We start from the raw sequence: 18,777 nt of genomic DNA on the forward strand, positions 1-18,777 counted from the left end.
TCCAGGGCCGCGTGCCGGGCTGCGCTGGCTGCCGGGCCGGGGAGGAGGAGCTGGAGGAGGCGGAGCCGGGAGGCAGGTCGGTGCCAAGTGATGTGTCATCAGCCGGGCGGCGGGGCCGGGGCTGCCCGGACCGGTGGGGACCCTGGGCGGTCGGGGACGTGCGCGGGGCTGGGCGGCCCGGGGCTCTGGGGTGGCCGCGGGGTGCAGGGGAGGTGGGGGCTGGGGCAGGCAGGGGGCATGTGCTGGGGTTGCGTGGGGGCAGGCGAGCCCGGGGGCGGCCGCGGGGGAGTTGGGGGCGAGGCCGGGGGGGCGGGCACGGCAGGGGCAGTTGGGGGCGAGCCCGGGGCTCGGCGGTGGCCGTGGGGCGCTGGGAGTAGTGGGGGGCTCCTGTGCGGGGCGTTGGCGCGGCTGGGGCTGAAGCAGGCGCCCAGCTCTCGGGGCAGCGCTTTGAAAGGGATTGAAAAGCTGGAGCGATGCGGGGAAGTGACGGGGACTGGAGAAAATCGCCGGCAGGAGTCTCGGGAGCTGGCTCCGGTGAGCGCAGCGCAGCACAAAGGGGGTGGACGGAGGCTGGCTTGACCATGGGGCATAAGCACCTTGGCTGGGAGAACCCCACGGGCCCTGTAAGGGAGGAGGTGAAACCAGCCCCTGGCCGGGAGCTGAACCAGGCACACAGGAGAGGTCAGGCAAATTGTTCCCACCCAGGGTGAGTAACTGTTGGAACCAGCTTCCAAGGGAAGGGCAGGTTCCCCCTCTTCTTGGTGTCTTGAAACCAGGGCTGGAGGCCTGTCTGGAAGATGCTTTGGCCAAACACAACTTAGTGCAATCAGGGCAGAGGAAACGGGCCCTGTTCTTTGGCCTGTGTTTACAGAGGAGGTCTGTCTGGCCTGCCAAGCTCTGAAGGGCTGAGCGGTGGGGTCTCCGAGGTAGGCTGGCTGTGTGCATTTGGGGTTCTGGCCCATCTAGTGGTACCCAGACGAGACCACTTAGAGAGATTATGAGTCTGTCCTACAGCCAGCTGGCTTTTAGCTCCTGGGTCATAAGCCACAGCTTTCCCATGCTCTGCGTTCCCGAGCCCCCTCTTTCCACGTACCTGATTGCTGTGGTGATTGGTTTTACAGTAGTGCCAAGAGGCCAGGGCTCCGTCATGCTAGGTGTCGTGCAAGCATCTAACGGGGGCAGTCGCTGCCCCAGGAGCTCACAGGCCACGTGTGAGATGAGAGAGCAGACGGCAGAGCACGAGGGGCCAGGGAGACGGGAATGGTCTCGGGGCGGCTGTGGGGTAATTGTAGGGCGCTGGACGGAGCCAATGAGGTGGCCTTGCGGAGTTTAAGGGGAGCTCGCCCTGCAAGTAGGGGCAGCCGGGCAGAAAGTGCAAAGGTGGGAACTGCGGCAAGTGCCCGGTGTCTGCTGTCCCCTCCTCTCTGCCCCTGAACCCCATCTTCCCACCACCAGGAGCCCTGAGCCCCCCGGCAAGTTTATTTCTTGTAAGATCCATTGGCTGGAGACGTCCACAGTCGCTGCACTTGGTTGCTGGTTTGTTGCCTGTGCAGTTTGATTTCAGGCAGCTACAAACAGCTCACTGCTGGGTGGTGGGGTTGTGACATTACAGGTAACTCAGCCAGTCATGTCACAATGGGGCAGCTCATCTGCATGCTGCAATCCTGCTAGGGAAAGTTGCAATGAAGTCTTTATCTGCACCACTAGAATCCCCCGGAGGCCGTATGAGTGGGTTGTGCTGCTGGGCGGACTGGCGCTTTGCGGAGAGATCTATAGCCAGTGCATGCACGGCTTCCCCGTTCCCTAGCTGAACCATATCCATATGTATGGCAGGGTCTGGCTGCTTCCTGTCCCAGTAATGTAATTTAAATGGAAATACAGTTTCATTGGTACAAGGTGTAACAGGCAGCACAGTGAGTTCACCTGAATCTAATTCAGGCAGCTGCTAGAACAGCTGTTTTCACATGATTGAACTAATCTCATCAAATCCCCGAAGAGATCAGCTTGCTTTAGAAGTGTCCATCCTGTCACGTTCCTGCCAAGCCCCGACTTTCCATGTAACCTCCAGTCTCACCCTCCGTCCAGAGGGGACAGGCTGCATGCACGGGACTCACAGGGAAAGGGGGTAGGATGCCCTGCCTGCTAACACCATGGCACTTGGCATTCCCTTCTCAAGGAGCCCCAGGTCAGTGGGCTGCTCCTTGTGCTGGGGCAGTCCCATTTGGAGCCACAGGCCAAGGCAGTCTCTGTCCATGAGTTGCTGATTAATACCAATACTCTCCTGAGCCTGGGCTTGAGGCAGTAGGATAGGCGAGAATGCGAGTTTCCATTTGTGGCACTTTTCCAGTCTGCCCTATGTCACGTGCTCACTGCCTCAGAAAGGGCCCTTGCCACGCACGTTGTGTGTCATCTGCACTCCCGAGCAAAGTCATGGGCATGGACTGGGCGCTGCCTGGGCTGGAGCCAGGAGACATTCATTACAGACTTTGCAGGCAAGTCATGCCTGCTAGGACTGAAGGAATACGGATCTCTAGGGGCAGCTAATGACCCTTGTGCCAATGCAGGACTCTCTCTGCAGTTTGCCCCAGCAAGGCCCTGCGGTGTCTGTGCAGGTGCTGCTGACACAGCTGTGGGCCAGTCGGGGACGCAGCTCCTGGCTTGCCATGTTCACTCTTTCACTTTTATGCTAATGGGATTGATTTTTATTCATTTACTGTTTAGCTGGATTAGTTTCTGGGTCCTTGGCATGTTTTCCAAGCCTCCCCGTGTCCTTGGATTCCCTGCACCTGCTACGTGGTAGTCCTAGCCACTGAACGGAGCACTGGGGAAAGGTGCAGTGTGGAACAGACCCTGCTCCACGGAGCAGGACCCTTCACTGGCAGGACAAGGAGCCCCCAGCAGGCTGCTCCCCAGCCTTAGCTGTGCCCTGGAGGGACTGTCTTCTGGAGCTTGGTCTCCGGCGCTCAGTCACTCCCTGCTCTCTCTGCTGAGACTGCTAATGAGGGGCCGCTTAATGCCGTTTGTGATGTGCCACCTGCCTTCTGGGTCATCCTGCGCACACTTCCCTTCACCAAAACCACAGGTAGCCACCAGATGGCAGCACTATTCCGTCTCTGCTGAACTGAGGTCAGATTTCAAGCGGTTCTCAAACTGTGGCTCGGGACCCTGTTTTAATGGGGTCACCACGGCTGGTGTTCGGCTTTGCCCCGGACCCCAGCAAGTCTAAGCCTGAGGGCTTCAGCCCTGGGCGGCAGGGCTCAGGTTACAGGCCCCCTGCCTGGGGCTAAAGCCCTTGGGCTTCGGCTTTGGACCCCTGCCCAGGGCAGTGGGGCTCAGGCTTTGGTCCCCCCCTCCTGGGGTTGTGTAGTAATTTTTGTTGTTAGAAGGGGGTCGTGGTGCAATGAAGTTTGAGAACCCCTGGATTAGACCTAGCGATGAAATATCCCATCCCCAAGGCCCCCCGCCAGCCTGGGGCTAGATTGGAACTAGTGTCCCCTCGATGGGAAAGGCCTCCTACCCACCTGTCCACCCCCGCTGCCCAGTGTCTCCTGGGGACTGGCGAGGCCTCATTTTCACGGTGTTTCCCTATTGAGCTGGATGAAATGTGCGGTACAGGGGGTGGGAAGGGGCTTCAAGCTCTCCAGCTTTGTGGGCAGCTCTCACGCTTGGGTGCGGTGGGCCCCAGCAGCCAAGAATAGCTGAAGGCAAAGGGGGTTCACGTTCGTGCACATAGTGGTTGGTATGACAGTGGGTCTGAGGACAGATGGGTCGGTTTCCATTGGCAGGGAAACTTCCTTTTGAGCCTTTGCAGCGTGAGCCCGTCCCTGGGTCAGAAACTGCCATGGCTCTGTCCCCATCCCTCACGTGGCTCCATTTCCCCTCCCCGGCGGAGCTGTGTTGCCTGCACTGGGTTGTTGTGTGTGTGGCTTTACCTAGTGGAAGAGGCCTCTTGCAGAGAACGCTTCTCTGCCTCTGCCCCTGGAGACAGGGCTGCCAAGTGCTTGCTGGGCAGGGGTGGCAGGTTCCAGACATTGTCAAGTGTCAGTTAAATGAACCAAATGGGACCCGCATCACCACTGATGCATTAGATCAGGGGTCAGCAACCTACGGCACGCAAGCCGATTTTGAATGGCACGCTGCTGCCTGCCGCAGTCCCGGCCCCCAGCTCCCCCGCCCACCGCTCTCCCCTGCGGGGGCAGGAGGCAGAAGCTTGGTCCTGCAGCAGCCAAGCTTCCCCCCTCCCCCGCTTCTTCCCCCAGCGTGGTGCTTTCCTGCCCCTCCTCCTCCCCCTCCCTCTCCCTGCACCGATCAGCTGATGGCCCTTGGGAGGGGGAGGAGTGGCAGTGTGCTCACTGCTCTGTAGAAGAGGCAGAGAAGAGGTAGGGACAGGACCTTGGGTAAGGGGGTGGAACAAGGCATATCCCTTCCAGCCCCCTGCCATGAGCCGCTCAGGGCAAGGGGCTAGGAGCACGAGCCGAGCACCCCAGTCCTGAACCCTGAACCCCCACACACACACCCAGCCTTCTGCCCTGACCCCCCCCACACATCCAAACTTCTGCCCTGCACCCCCCACACACCCCAGCCCTCTGCCCTGACCCCTGAACCCCCCGCACACCCAGCCTTCTGCCCTGCACCCCCACAGCCCGCATCCCTCTGCCCTGCACCCCCTCACCCCCCAACCCTCTGCCCTGACCCCTGAACCCCCACACACACACCCAGCCTTCTGCCCTGCCCCCCCACAGCCCCCATCCCTCTGCCCTGACCTCCCCCCCAGGTCTGGGGTCCTGGCTGCCAGCCCCTTGCCAGCCAGCATCCCGGCCGCAGGCCCCGCTCGGCCCGCTGCCGGCCTTGGTGAACAGAACCCCAGGCTGGAAGCGGGCTGAGCAGGCTGGCGGCATAAGATCAGCATTTTAATTTAATTTTAAATGACGCTTCTTAAACATTTTGAAAACCTTGTTTACTTTACATACAACAATAGTTTAGTTATGTAATATATAGACTTATAGAGAGAGACTTTCTAAAAAACGTTAAAATGAATGACTGGCACGCAAAACCGTAAATTAAAGTGAATAAATGAAGACTCGGCACCCCACTTCTGAAAGTTGCCGACCCCTGCATTAGAGCGTTTCACAGGGTCGCGGGGGATTTGCCTGGGCAAGGCTGCAAAGCCTTGGAGCCAGGCTGTCGCTCAGCAGTGGGGGCAGGTTGAACAGGAGCACAGGACACATCCTCATTCCCCCACATCAGACAAGCCGTGTAGAACCCGGGGACACGTTCTCCTGGCTGGGAGAGAGCAGACTGGGGCCGGGGCCCGGTGCACAACCAGGGGGAGGGATGTTCTCCAGAACTTAGGCTGGTGTGACTGAGGTCTGAGCCATTCCTGGGGTGAGATGTGCTTAACGTCTGTGGGGCAGGCGCACGGGGCAGCGCTCGCTCTGTGTCCAGCGTCCCTTGGTACCCGTCACTGGCACTGTAGTGTCTAGTTCTGTTTTCTAAGGAGATTGTGTGGGGCAGGGTGTGGGACCATGGCAGTTCCCTGTCCCGCTCTGCCATTGGGAAGAGGGGAGGATGAAAGCGGAGTTTGGCCATGGATGGGCTGCTCTGTGCCAGCAGCAGGGAAGGTGACTTTCTCTCAAGCACTCCCTCGTGGGCGCCTCCCAAGGAAACCCAGGTGTTGCTTAGGGTCTCCTGAGTCAGCTGGGGTGCCCAGGATCACACCCTGCCCAGCTTCCATTGCTAGTTCAGCTGTGGGTGTGGTTTTAGTGTAAATGACTTACTGAGCTAACCATAAACCTGGGCTTGAAAAAGCTGTGTCTCCATCACATCGTGTATCCTAGCTCCTGGCAAGCAGCAGACCTCTAGGTTTTCCCGGTCGGGGCGGCAGATAGATGACTCAGTCCCCCTGAGGAGAGAGTCCCCGACCACCACCACCCTCCTCCTCCTCTTGGGAGTGGTGGTTGTGGAACCCCCATCCCTAGGACAGTGCATCTTTTGCCTTCCAATCGGTGGAATCTCCTTCTGCTCCCTTCCCTCAGATGTGTCATCTAGTCCACTCTCCGCATTAGTACCTGTGGAGAGAACATGGAAACGATTGCTCGCCTGTATCTCCATTGCTGGTACATGGACTCTCCTCTTTCTCCTTCTGGAGGTCACATGCTGCCAAACTTCTTCACCATCCTTCTGTCCCTGTTGCGCCTGCTCTGACTCTTCAGAACGTTGTGGCCGTAGAAACATCTCCTGACGTCTGTCCAGGAAATCTTCATTTTCCCTTATGCAACGCAGAGTCGATACTTGTTTCTCCAGACCTTGAACCTTCTCTTCCAATATGGAGACCAGCTTGCACTTTGTACAGACAAAGTCGCTTCTGTCCTGTGGAAGAAAGAGAAACATGGCACAACCTGTGCAGGTTACAACAGCTGATTGCTCACCTTCCTCAGCTGTTGCAGTAACTACTCAGAGAAACCCGCAGATGAAAGCCTCAGTGAGCTGTTAGTCGCTGACTGCCCTTATATACCAGTCAGGCCCACGGCCCACCTGGAACAAAGCACTCCCAATTCACACTGTTCAAGCAAACAAGCACACAGTCAAACTGTCCCAGCAACAGACACTCAGCAACACAGCCCCGCTAATGCAGCACTTAGCGTACCTCCTCTCGGAGGGATCCCAGGCAAACTCCCTCTGCTGTTCACCGCTTCTTAATATATGGAGATATACCTATCTCATAGAGCTAGAAGGAACCTTGAAAGTTCATTGAGTTGAGTCGAGTCCAGTCCCCTGCCTTCACTAGCAGGACCAAGTACTGATTTTGCCCCAGATCCCAAAGTGGCCCCCTCAAGGATTGAGCTCACAACCCTGGGTTTAGCAGGCCAATGCTCAACCCACTGAGCTACCCCTTCCCCTCAGGAGAGGGGACATGCACCAGCCTTTGCAACCTGAGCAGCTTTCCCAAGCGCTTTAGATAGAACATTAAAATAAGTTTATTAACGACAGAAAGAGAGATTGTAAGTGGTAGGCACGAAGTCCGAGTTAGTTACCTTGAGAAATAAAAATAGAATCGTGCAGTCTAAATCCAAAACTTTTAGTCTAATCCAGAGTTGAATCAAACAGTTTTTCTCACCTTGACAGCTAGTACAAGCAGGTTACAGATCCTCAGTACACAGACTGGAGCCTTTTCCAGGCTGAGACAAAACTCCCCAGTTCTAAGTCTTTGTCCTCCACATGTCCCTCCAGGTGTTGAGCTGGGGGGGGGGGGGAAGAGAGAGGCCAAATGATGATGTCACTGTCTCTCTTTTTATACCTTCTTCCAGCAGCTAGACAGATCCTGCTGTGAGTGGGGGTCAGGCAGTCCCCATTGGGCAAGCCATCTCCATTGTGTATGCGCCTTCTTCGAGATGGATCACTTGATGATTATGTTCCCTCTGGGGCCCCTGGCATTGGCCACTGCGGGAGACAGGACACTGGGCTAGATGGACCTTTGGTCTGACCCAGTGTGGCTGTTCTGATGTTCCCTTGTTGTAATTGTAACACATACAGCAATACTTCATAACTTCACATACCATGAGAGCACATACAATCCACCAGGTTATTCGTGTTCAGCCCATCCAGACTTACAAATGATCCCTTACAAGGCACCCTTTGTACAAAACATCATAATCCTATCGCAGGGGGGAGTATGGGGGTTCCAGCGTGCTACTTTGAGGTACAGAGTGTCACAGGGGCCTTGCCCAGGGTGGCTGGGTGTCAGCTCCCTACCATCACCAGCCTGTGAGCCACTCCAGCACTGTCCTCTGGGGTCGGCCAGCCCTGACTTCACAGGGCAGGTGCACCCCAGTCCCTGACTCCCCTGTGATATCCAGCCCCTGACACTGACTGCTCACAGGAATCCCAGATCCTCTGCCCCAAAGGAGCAGCATGCCCCAGTTTCCCAGTTTTATCTTCAGCCGTCGCTTCTGTAAATCACACAGCATCTGTGAGCACTTGTAATAAAACAACAGCAGGTTTATGTAAGAACGAATAGAGATTCAACTGGACATTCGAGAGTGGTGGAAACAAATGGTTACAATACAAAACAAAATCCCAACCCACAAACTGAGGCCTACACTTATCAATAGTTACTAGGGGTACTAGTTAGTGTCTGCTACCGACCATCAGATCACACTAGGCACCAGGATGACAGCTTCCTCACACACCTGTCTGTAATGTGTAGGCAACACAAACACTGTGATCCTGGGGGTCTTCAGTTTGAGAGGCGTACGCTGGAGTCTTATGCTGCCAGGAGAAAAACATCCTTGGAATTTTTAAACATTGTGGATGAGAATTTCCTAACTGAAAAAGTGTTGCAGCCAATGTGGGGGAATTTGTTATTAGACCTTGTCCTAGCAGATAAAGGAGAACTGATTGTAAAAATTAATGGTAACTTAGGTACAAGTGCTCATGACTTGATCTCATTTATAATGTCCAACCAGAATAAAGTCGAGACCAGTAAAAGATATACTTGGTGCTTTAATAGGGCCAGTTTCACAAAGCTGAAAACAAGTATGAGCCAGATCAGCTGGGAGGAAGAATTTAATCAGAAAAATGTGAATGATAATTGGGAATAGTTTAAGAACATCTTACTAGATGCCCAAAAACCCACAGCCCCACAATTGAGGAAAAAGTCTGTGCTGCCTAAAAAAACAACCTGGGTTAGAGGGGAAGAGAAGACAGCTTAGGTAGATAGATGATTGATTAGATAAATAAAAAGGGGAAGTTGATAGTAATGAATATTAATCAGAAGTTAGGCATTGTACAAAATTGATAAGGGAAGCCAAAGGACACAAGGTGAATTCTATGGCCAGCAGAGTTAAGGACAATAAGAAGGAGTTTTTTAAATATATTGGGGGGGGGGGGAATGGTATTGGTCTGTAGATGGACCACTAGATGGGAATTGTAGAATTATCAATAATAATGTGGAAAAAGCAGAAGTGTTCAATAAATATTTCTGTTCAATATTTGGGGAAGAACAGATGATGCAGTCTCATCATATACACTCTTTCCATTCCATTAGTCTCACTATTGGATGTTAAACAGAAGCTACTAAAGTTAGACATTTTAAAATCAGCATGTCCAGATAACTTGTATGCAAGAGATTTAAAAGAGCTGGTTGTGGAGCTCACTGGACTGTTAATGTTGATTTTCAATAAGTCTTGGAGCACTGGGGAAATTCCAGAAGACTGGAACAAAGCTAATGTGCAATTTTTAAAAAAAGTAACTGGGATGACCCAGGTAAATTATAAGCCTGTCGGCTTGACACCGATCACAGACAAGATAGTGGCACGGCTGCTACTGGAGTCAATTAATAAAGAACTAAAGGAGGCTAATGTAATTAACATGGGCTTTTGGAAGGTAGATCCTGTCAAACTAACTTGATTTTTTTTATGAGATTACAAGTTTGGCTGATAAAGGTAATAGTGGTGATGTAATGTTCTTAGACGTCTGTAAGGCATTTGACTTGATACCATAAGACATTTTGATTAAAACCTAGAACAATATAAAATTAATTATGTCGCGCATTAAATGGATTAAAAACCAGCAATTCTTCAAGAGTGTCCCTGTGGGTGCTCCACTTCAGGTGCACCTGCGCCTTTGATCAGAGATTTCTGGTAGCAGTGCTTGTTCAGCCTGCACATGTGCACATATAGCACTAAGGCTATATGGGGCCGCATGGGCGAATTGCCCTCAATTCCTTCTCAATAGCCTTCAGCCTGAGGTGGGACCTACAGCTGTGCCTGTTCTCTGCTACTATTCAGAAGTTAGTATAGAGTGTTTGTAGTTATTGGATCAGCCGTTCCCTTTTCTTTTGTTCTTTCTTTCTTTCTTTCTTTCTTTCTTTCTTTCTTTCACTCGCTGGGATGCTAAAGGTGACTCTCTTATCATGTGGCTACTCCGGTCAGCGATGGGCATTCCCACAGCCTGTGCTGTTTGGGTGATACCAATATCCCTAGTAAGTGCAAGATACTCACTTCCCTCAAGGATAGACCCCCTCCCCCCAAAAAAAACCAGGGAGATCAAATTTAAGCTGCTGATGATGGAGCAAGCCCTGTGGCCAGCTTCAGCTCCCAGGGGGGAGGACCTCCCTGTACATAGATCTCCCAGTACTGCTAGGGCCTCATCCGTATTGATATCTTGGGCCTGGTCCCCACTAAGCCCCCACTTCGGACTAAGGTACGCAAATTACATAGCTGAATTCAAAGTACCTTAGTCCGAACTTACCGCGGGTCCAGATGCGGCAGGAAGGCTCCCCCGTCGATGCCGCGTACTCCTCTCGCCGAGCTGGAGTACCGGCGTCGACGGCAAGCACTTCCGGGACCGATCCCAGAACATCGATTGCCTGCCGCCGGACCCTCCGGTAAGTGTAGACGTACCCTTGGTCACTGGATGCCGCTAGAGAAATAGGTGGTACTGTGGCAGCAAGTACATCTATGGTACTGAAGACCTCAGCAAAGGTAGCCCCGTTACTCACCTCTGAGCACAAGGAGATGAGTAAATCTCCAAGAAAATCTTTGTCACCGACACCCAAGAAGAGTATGGAGCCCTCGGGACCCAAGAGGAGTGCCACGCAGGTGCCAAGTGATGTTGGTACTGCAAAGGCGAAGAGGAGTCCGTCGTCTGAGACAGACATGGTCCCAATCTCTGGAACACATTGTGACCCTGGCAGAGCAGGTCATGCCAGAGTGTATCCAGGCCAATTCACCTGGGTATTAGTAGAGATCAAAGTGATCGTTGAAGGTAGAAGAGTGTATTTGATGTTTAAACTCCATGAAAATTCCTGGGATGTTTCCTGCATTGTTTTCAGTGACCTGTCTCCTGGTGTAATATCATAGCAACATTTACTGTGTGTGCACCCCTGTAATAAGCAGCCCATCAAGGAAGCCTTGTGGAATGCTAGTGAAGGACTTTAACAGACAAGTGCTAATTTCAAAGCAAGTGGCCATCGTGTGTGATGACCAGAGGTCAGTGACTCAAAGTGCGTTCTTCGCGCACCGCCATCACAGGAAAAGCCCACGTGGGCAGTGACCCTGGCTGTCAGCTTGTTTTCAGTCAAGGAAGGATCCTGCATCTCGGCCTGTTTGGACTCTTACAGGGCAGGGTACCAGATGCACAGCGGAGATCCCCAGGGACAATCTGGGTACCCTGAAAAGACTTTTGGGAAACTGGCAGTTCATTACATCACTGCCACCATTTGCAATTACAAACCGCGACTCACTTGTACATATATTTTACCTGCTTTAAACTCTCCATAACTCTCACTTCCTTTTCTTAGCTAATAAACCTTCTGTTAGTTTACTATAGAATTGGCTGCCAGCATTGTCTTTGGTGTAAGATCTAGGGTACCAACTGATCTGGGGTAAGTGACAGTCTCTCAGGACTGGGAGCAACCTGATGTGTGAGTTTTGGTATAAGTGACTATTATCACTAAGTGCAGGTTCTTTGGGTGGCAAGAGAGACTGGGAGTCTGAGGGGACTGTCTGTGACTCCAGGGGAGGACTGGTACAGAGATCCAAGAGTTCCAATTTGTCATTGGCTTGGTGAAATCTAATTATAGACCACACCACCACCTGGGATTGTCTGCCCTGTTTTCTGACAGTCTGCCCTGAGGTCGGCACTCACAGTGGTGAGCCGCTCCAGACAGTGGGACACCGATACCCAGAGCAGCAGAGACATAGTGGTGAAGAGTTCTTAGCCTAGCGATGAACAACATTTGGAACCGGTAACAGGAAAATCAGCAGTACCAAAGACCACTCGGGCACCTACAGTGCCGAGGGAATCAAAGCGACTCACTCCCATGTCAAGCACTCGGTACCAGCTGCATTGGTACCAAAGCTGCCCTCCATGGGGTCCTGCTCGATCCTCTGTTTGACACCATCGGTGCCACAAGAATTTAGGTACCCTAAGGACCTGATAGCATCTTTGGAGTTTGAGTTTCCTGTTAATGAGTGCTGGCGGCTTGTCAGCATTAAGATTCTCTCAGTAACTGGCCCACCAGTCTCCTGGAATACCACGTTTGCCCCTGGCTATCTTGCAAATGGAACAGCTGTCTCCCCCCAGGAGTATGTGGATGAGGACTCTTCAGTTCCATCCAAGTTCCCTTTGTCTATTCCAGGACACACTGCTCTCCCTCAAGTATCGGGGGTAGCCGTGTTAGTCTGTATCTACAAAAACAACAAGGAGTCTGGTGGCACCTTAAAGACTAACAGATTTATTTGGGCATAAGCTTTCGTGGGTAAAAACCTCACTTCTTCGGATGCAGCAAGATAGGCGCCAAAGGGCACCCACTTGGCAGGGACTCACATGGTTGCCTCCCCCTGTGCCATTTGGGCCCCTCAGTGGCTTTGCTGCGACCTATTGGCGTTCTGCTGTCAACAATTTACATCCAAGTCATCACACCACCAGAGGGAACAGAGAAGGGCCCACTCACCTCAACCTCCTCTACCACCATCTATCCGAGAGAAAGAGACCATGGAGGAGCAAGAGGTCAGGGCAGATAAGGAGGTGACACCTCTTATTAATATTTCTTCCTCATCACCTGATAACGCTGTGATGCCTCCACTACCTTCTATGGCGGATGACTTCAGACAATTTCAGGAACTGAGGAGATGAATTGTTGATGCAATGCAGATTCCCTTAGAGAAGTTTCAGAAGTCCCACCATAAACTCCTAGACATATTACATACTTCAGCATCGATGAAGATTGCCATTCTGGTCAATGAAGCTCTCATGGAGCCTGCTAAAACTGTTTGGCAAACCCCAGCTACTGCACCACCTACATACAAGAGGGCGGATAAAAAGTATTACATCCTTGCCAGGGAAGTAGAAGTTTCTATTTTCTCACACAGCTCTGAAATCCTTGGTGTTGGAGGCTGTTAATGAGCAGGGTAGACAGCATAGCAAAGACCAAAAGAGGTTCAATCTTTTTGGTCCGCAAATCTTACTCTTCAGCCACACTTTAGTTGAGAATAGCAAACCATCAGGCACTCCTGGCCAAACACGGTTATGTAAACGACAACAAATTTAATTCCTTTATTGAGCACCTGCTAGTGGAACATCATGACTGATTTAAAGCGGTTATACAAAAGGATTAGCTTCTGGCAAGAACACCGGTCCAGGCCTCATTGGATGCTGCAAATATGGTCGCTCGATTGATATCCACTGCAGTGGTCAGGGTTGAGCATCTCGGCTGCAGCTGTCCTGCTTCCCAAGAGAAGACCCAACCAAAACATGTGCAATGTGTTGTTCCGTTCTTCCAGAATCCCCCTACCACAGTCATAAAGTTGGACGCTTCACGTCTGGGTTGGGGGCACATTTGGGACCTCATAAGGTTCAGGGCAAATGGTCAGTACAGGAGCAGCTTCTTCCCATCAATGTTCTGGAACTAAGAGCCCTCAAAAATGCTTGCTTACGCTGATCAGGTCCAAGTCAATAAAGATAATGACAGACAACGTGGCATGCATGCATTACATCATCCATCAGGGAGCAGCACGTTCCCCATCTCTCTTTGCTGAAGTGACGCATAGCCAACCAGATAGTCATCTCAGCTTCATTCCTCCCAGGTGTTCAGAACACCCTGGCAGATGACCTCAGCAGACATTTCTCTCTAAATTACAAATGGGAACTAAACTCCTGAGCCTTCCACGTGATATTCCTAGCCTGGAGGTTCCACTGTTTGCTGCAGCAGGCAACGCAAGATGCATCAAGTATTGTTCCAAGAGGGGGTCTCGATCCCCAGTTCCTAGGAGACACTTTTCTCATCTCAGGGAAGAAGTTTGGTATCCCTACCTAATCAGACTCACTTCTTACTCTCCATTGTGACTTCTGATCATTCCTCACCTCCTGACTCAGGATGCTGGTTGGACATTTCACCCCAACCTGCAGGTTTTGAGGCTCAGAGCATGGTTCCTCGGGGGTTGTCAGGAATAGAGGTATCCTGTTCATTAGAAGTATAACAAGTTTTATTAAACAGTAGAAAAGAATCTACAAGAAATACTTAGATCCAGAAATGGAAGCGTCATTCTGTTTGGTGTAGCAATCATCAGATTTCACCTATTCGTTCTCCCTTTCCCAGAGTACAGTAACTCCTCGCTTAACGTTGTAGTTATGTTCCTGAAAAATGCGACTTTAAGTAAAACGATGTTAAGCGAATCCAATTTCCCCATAAGAATTAATGTAAATGAGGGGGTTAGGTTCCATGGAAAAAATTTTTGCCAGACAAAAGACTATATTATATATATATATAAAGAGAGAGATATAGATAGATAAACACACTCACATATACACTGTATAAGTTTTAAACAAACAATACTGTACACAGCAATGATGAGTGTGAAGCTTGGTTGAGGTGGTGGAGTCAGAGGGTGGAAGAGGGTGGGATATTTCCCAGGGAATGCCTTACTGCTAAATGATGAGCTAGCACTCGGTTGAGCCCTCAAGGGTTAACACATTGTTGTTAATGTAGCCTCACACTCTGCAAGGCAGCACGAATGGAGGAAGGGGAGACAGCATGGCAGAGAGAGACAGAGACACACCCCTGTGTGTGAGAGAGACGTGCATTGCCCCTTTAAGTACGCTGACCCCACTCTAAGTACATTGCCCTTTTAAGTAGATCAACAAGTTAAGACAGCAGCTGCTTCCAGCAAGCTCCCTCCATTGTCCTGAGCCCTGTCGTCAGGGGCGGCTCCAGATACCAGCGCACCAAGCGCGTGCCTGGGGCGGCAAGCCGCGGGGGGCGGTCTGCCAGTCGCTGTGAGGGCGGCAGTCAGGCGGCCTTCGGCGGCGTGCCTGTGGGAGGGGTCCGCCGGTCCTGTGGCTTCGGCGGTAATTCGGCGGCGGGGACACTGAAGCTGCGGGACCGGCAGATCTCCCACAGAAACGCTACCGAATCCGCGTGACCACAGACCGCCCGCAGGTGCGCCGCCGAAGGCCCCCTGACTGCCGTGCTTGGGGCGGCGAAATACATAGAGCCGCCCCTGCCTGTCGTGTGTCCCCCTCCCGCTCTATGGAGATGGGGGGAAGGAGTGGGGAAAGGGGGACACTCTGACATTAGCACCCCTCTTCCCCCCCCACCCGCACAGCAAGCAGGAGGCTCCTGGGAGCAGCTCCAAGGCAGAGGGCAGGAACAGCACAGGGCAGTGGGGAGAGGGACAGCTGAACTGCCGGCAATTGATAGCCTGCTGGGCAGCTGCCGCACAGAGAACTTAGGGGAGCAGGGAGCTGATGGGGAGCTGCCAGTCCACCCTGGATCCAAGCCCCCACCAGCTAGCTGCAACGGGCTGCTCTTTCTGCAAGCAGTGGACAAAGCAGGTGGCTGCCAAACAACGTTAGAAGGGAGCATTGCACAACTTTAAACGAGCATGTTCCCTAATTGATCGGCAATGTAACAACGAAACAACGTTAACCAGGACGACTTTAAGTGAGGAGTTACTGTACTGGATTACCTGTTGGAACTGAAAACATCAGGTCTTTCTGTGAACCCCATTGGGGTACACTTCGCGGCAATAAGAGCCTTTCACCTATCCATGGGGGTGGGGGGGTTCGCTCTTTGCTGACCCAGCCACAGTAAGATTCCTAAGAAGTTTGTCAAATCTGCTCACAAATCAGAATCCCTGCTCCTAGCTGGGACCTGAATCTGGTCCTTAGTTGCCTCATGACGCATCCCCTTGAGTCGCTAGCTGTGTGTTCTTTGTCAGATCTATCAGTGAAGACATCTTCATTTGTAGCTATAACTTTGGACTGAAGGGCCAGAGAATTGGGGGCTTTAACAGTGGACCCACATTTACAGTATTCACCAGAGAAAAAGAATTGCTGCGGGCCCAGGCTAGATTTTTACCTTGTGACCTCGGAATTTCATATGAATCTAACCATTCATCTCTTATGTTTTTCCCAAAACAATGTTGGCTAGTCAAGAAGCCATGTTCTGTACCCTAGATATCAGGAGAGCATTAGCTTTTTACTTAAATAAGACCAAAGCTTTTAGTCTCCCAGACCATTTGTATCCATTGCGGACAGAAACAAGGGTTCAGTTATTTGGAAACAGAGGTTATCAAAGTGGATCTCCAGATGTATTAAGATCTGTTATTAAGCAAACTCAGCTTCAAGAGTGAGAGCACATTCTGCTAGTGCACTTTTTACTTCTATAGCCTTCCTTAAGGACGTATCAGTTGCAGACATCTGTAGAGTGGTGACATGGTCTTCAGACCCTACCTTTTCTAACCATCATGCCTTGGGCCTGTGGCCAGATCAGATGTGGCTGTAGGCAACGCAGTTCTCTCCTCTGTTTTGGACTCTGCACCAAATCTCCCCCCCCCGTTCGGGCTGTACTGCTTAGGAGTCCCCTGAAGTGGAGCACCCACAGTGACACTGCTCAAAGAAGGAGGAAGGATGACCAGATGGCAAATGTGAAAAATTGGGACGGGGGTGGGGGGTAATAGGAGCCTATATAAGAAAAAGACCCAAAAATCGGGACTGTCCCTATAAAATCGGGACATCTGGTCACCCTAGAAGAAGGAGAGGTTCCGTTCTTTGAGATGTATGTCCCTCTGGGTGCACCACTACTCACCCTCCTTCCCCTCTGCTTTGGAGCCTCCATTGAGGGAGGTCCAGCCCCTCGTGCGGTTGCGTTATGATATAGTCTGTAATTACAGGTTCCCATACTCATTTTCCCACGGGACCCTGCCTCATTCGGTGCACAGGATGGACCGGGCTCACGTAACGAGGAGCTATTCAATAGTTAGTTTTATCCTCATTGTTCAAGTTGTGACCTCGAACCTTATTTACCTCACACTGTTCCAACCCTGAAGACTGAATTATTAATTCTCTTGTGGACTTTTTTCTACTGCTCATCACTATGGTAGCTGCACAGAGCTGCACAGACAACGTTCATTTTGGCATTTTCTAACTTTTGAGCGTTCAACTTTGCAACTTTCATGTTCTTTTACTAATAATAGAAATTCCATAGTGTGACATCATAGTGACACCCAGATGGGTCATGGGCAGAATTGGAACCTCTGGATCTGCCACGCAGCCCTCTGCCACTCGAGGTAATGGAGTCACTTGTAGTAGTAGGTTGTCATCCTGGAGTGGGTTTCACAGATAGTAGTTGACAGCAGAGGGATGTGGACACTCGGGAATCTTGGCTTCCACAGCAGGCTCTGGAGCAGTGTGTGCTGTAGTGGTCACGGACCCTTCTGTTTCTCCCAAGCTCCTGATGCTTCGCCCCTTCTGCCCCATCTCCTCCAGCCTGTCCCTGTGCCAGTCCTGTCTTCTCTCCTGGATCCTCCTCCCAGGCCCATTCTCCTTGCCTACCTACTCCCAATCTCCTCTCCTCACACGTCTCATCCCAGGCCCAGTCTAGTTGCCCAGCCAGTCCCAGTCTCCCTCACCCTAACTCCCGTCCCTCCCCGTCTCATTCTCCTTGTCCAACCAGTCCCAGCCTCCCCCTGTGCTTCCCCAGCCCAGCCCAGACCCCCTTCCCCCCCCCCGCTTGCACTCAGGGATGTTGTCCTGCGCCCCCGCACCCAAACTGCCAGTCATAGGTTCTCTAGGCTCCCTGGCCTAACCTGCTCCTTTCTCTCCCCCGTCCAGCTTGTGTCCCCTTTACATTCAGGCCTGGCACCTTCCTCCATTTAGCTACCTGGGTACCCATGGGGCAGGGGTCACAGAGCACGGCTGCTCGCTCTCAGTTCCAGCCCCACCCTGGGGACTGGTCAGCACGAGGGAGCTGGGAGGCGATGGAGCATGCTCAGTGAAGATAGACTTGTTGGAGACTTTTAGCTGCTAAACTCCAAGAAGTCTCTACTGAGCATGTGTGAACTGGGATTTTTCAAACGTTCACAGGAACAGCAAAAGGCACCCAACACAAAGGCCACTGTAGCAAAGTCGTTATAATGGGGTTACACGGGCTACCCAGAGTATTATGGGCTGGAGTTATGCTCCACCCACCTTACTTCCTGTGTTATCAGTGGGGTTCCCCCCACCACTCGGTTGTAATGCAGTTGAATGAAGCAGCAAGTTCCCGGTGTGCAGTACTGTGAATAGAGAGGAGTTTTTTGCTGCCGTGAGTGGCCCCTTTACAATAGTGGGAATGTCATGGATCACGGGGTCGGTGCGATGCCCCCAGCATTGGAATCCCTTCAGGGTGCCGTGCTCTGAGAGGGCCTCACTCTTCCTTCAGGGCAGGCCACGCAGCCTCCCCGCCCCCTGAGACTCAACCCAGTAGCGGAGCTAGGGGGGAGCAGGGGCAGCGGCTGCTCCCCCACTGAGCACAAGTGGCACCTTGTCAATTTCTTGGCGTCTTTTTACTCACCCGGGGAGCGATCAAAAAAAAAGGCGTCACCCGCTGCGGCGCTTTTACTCACCCGGCGGCGCTCCGGGTCTTCGGCAGCACTTCGGCGGCGGGCCCTTCACTCGCTCCGGGTGTCTTCGGCGGCACTTCGGCGGCGGGCCCTTCACTCGCTCCGGGTCTTCGGCGGCACTTCGGCAGCGGGACCTTCACTCGCTCCGGGGGTCTTCGGCGGCACTGAAGGACCCGCTGCCGAAGTGCCAGCGAAGCCCCGCGGAGCGAGTGAAGGGCCCACCGCCCAAATGCCGCCGAAGACCCGTGGAGCGAGTGAAGGTCCCACCGCCGAAGTGCCTCTGAAGACCCGGAGCGAGTGAAGGGCCCGCCGCCCAAATGCCGCCGAAGACCCGGAGCGCCACCGGGTGAGTAAAAGCGCCGCAGCGGGTGGCGCCTTTTTTTTTTTTTTT

The 18,777-nt window shown here is 52.5% G+C and overlaps 1 long non-coding RNA gene across 1 annotated transcript in view; it reads left to right on the top strand.

The window, feature by feature from the left end:
- Positions 1-447: 447 nt before the first annotated feature.
- The window catches only part of LOC113407841, a 24,492-nt gene continuing 6,162 nt past the window's right edge, over positions 448-18,777 (top strand). Inside the window, exon 1 of the long non-coding RNA XR_003370123.2 lies at positions 448-706. This is a non-coding gene — a long non-coding RNA (uncharacterized LOC113407841). The remainder of the gene's footprint in view (positions 707-18,777) is intronic.

Source organism: Terrapene carolina, unplaced genomic scaffold (genome assembly GCF_002925995.2).
Source record: "Terrapene carolina triunguis isolate 2854851 unplaced genomic scaffold, T_m_triunguis-2.0 Scaffold431, whole genome shotgun sequence".
NCBI classification, from domain to species: domain Eukaryota; kingdom Metazoa; phylum Chordata; order Testudines; family Emydidae; genus Terrapene; species Terrapene triunguis.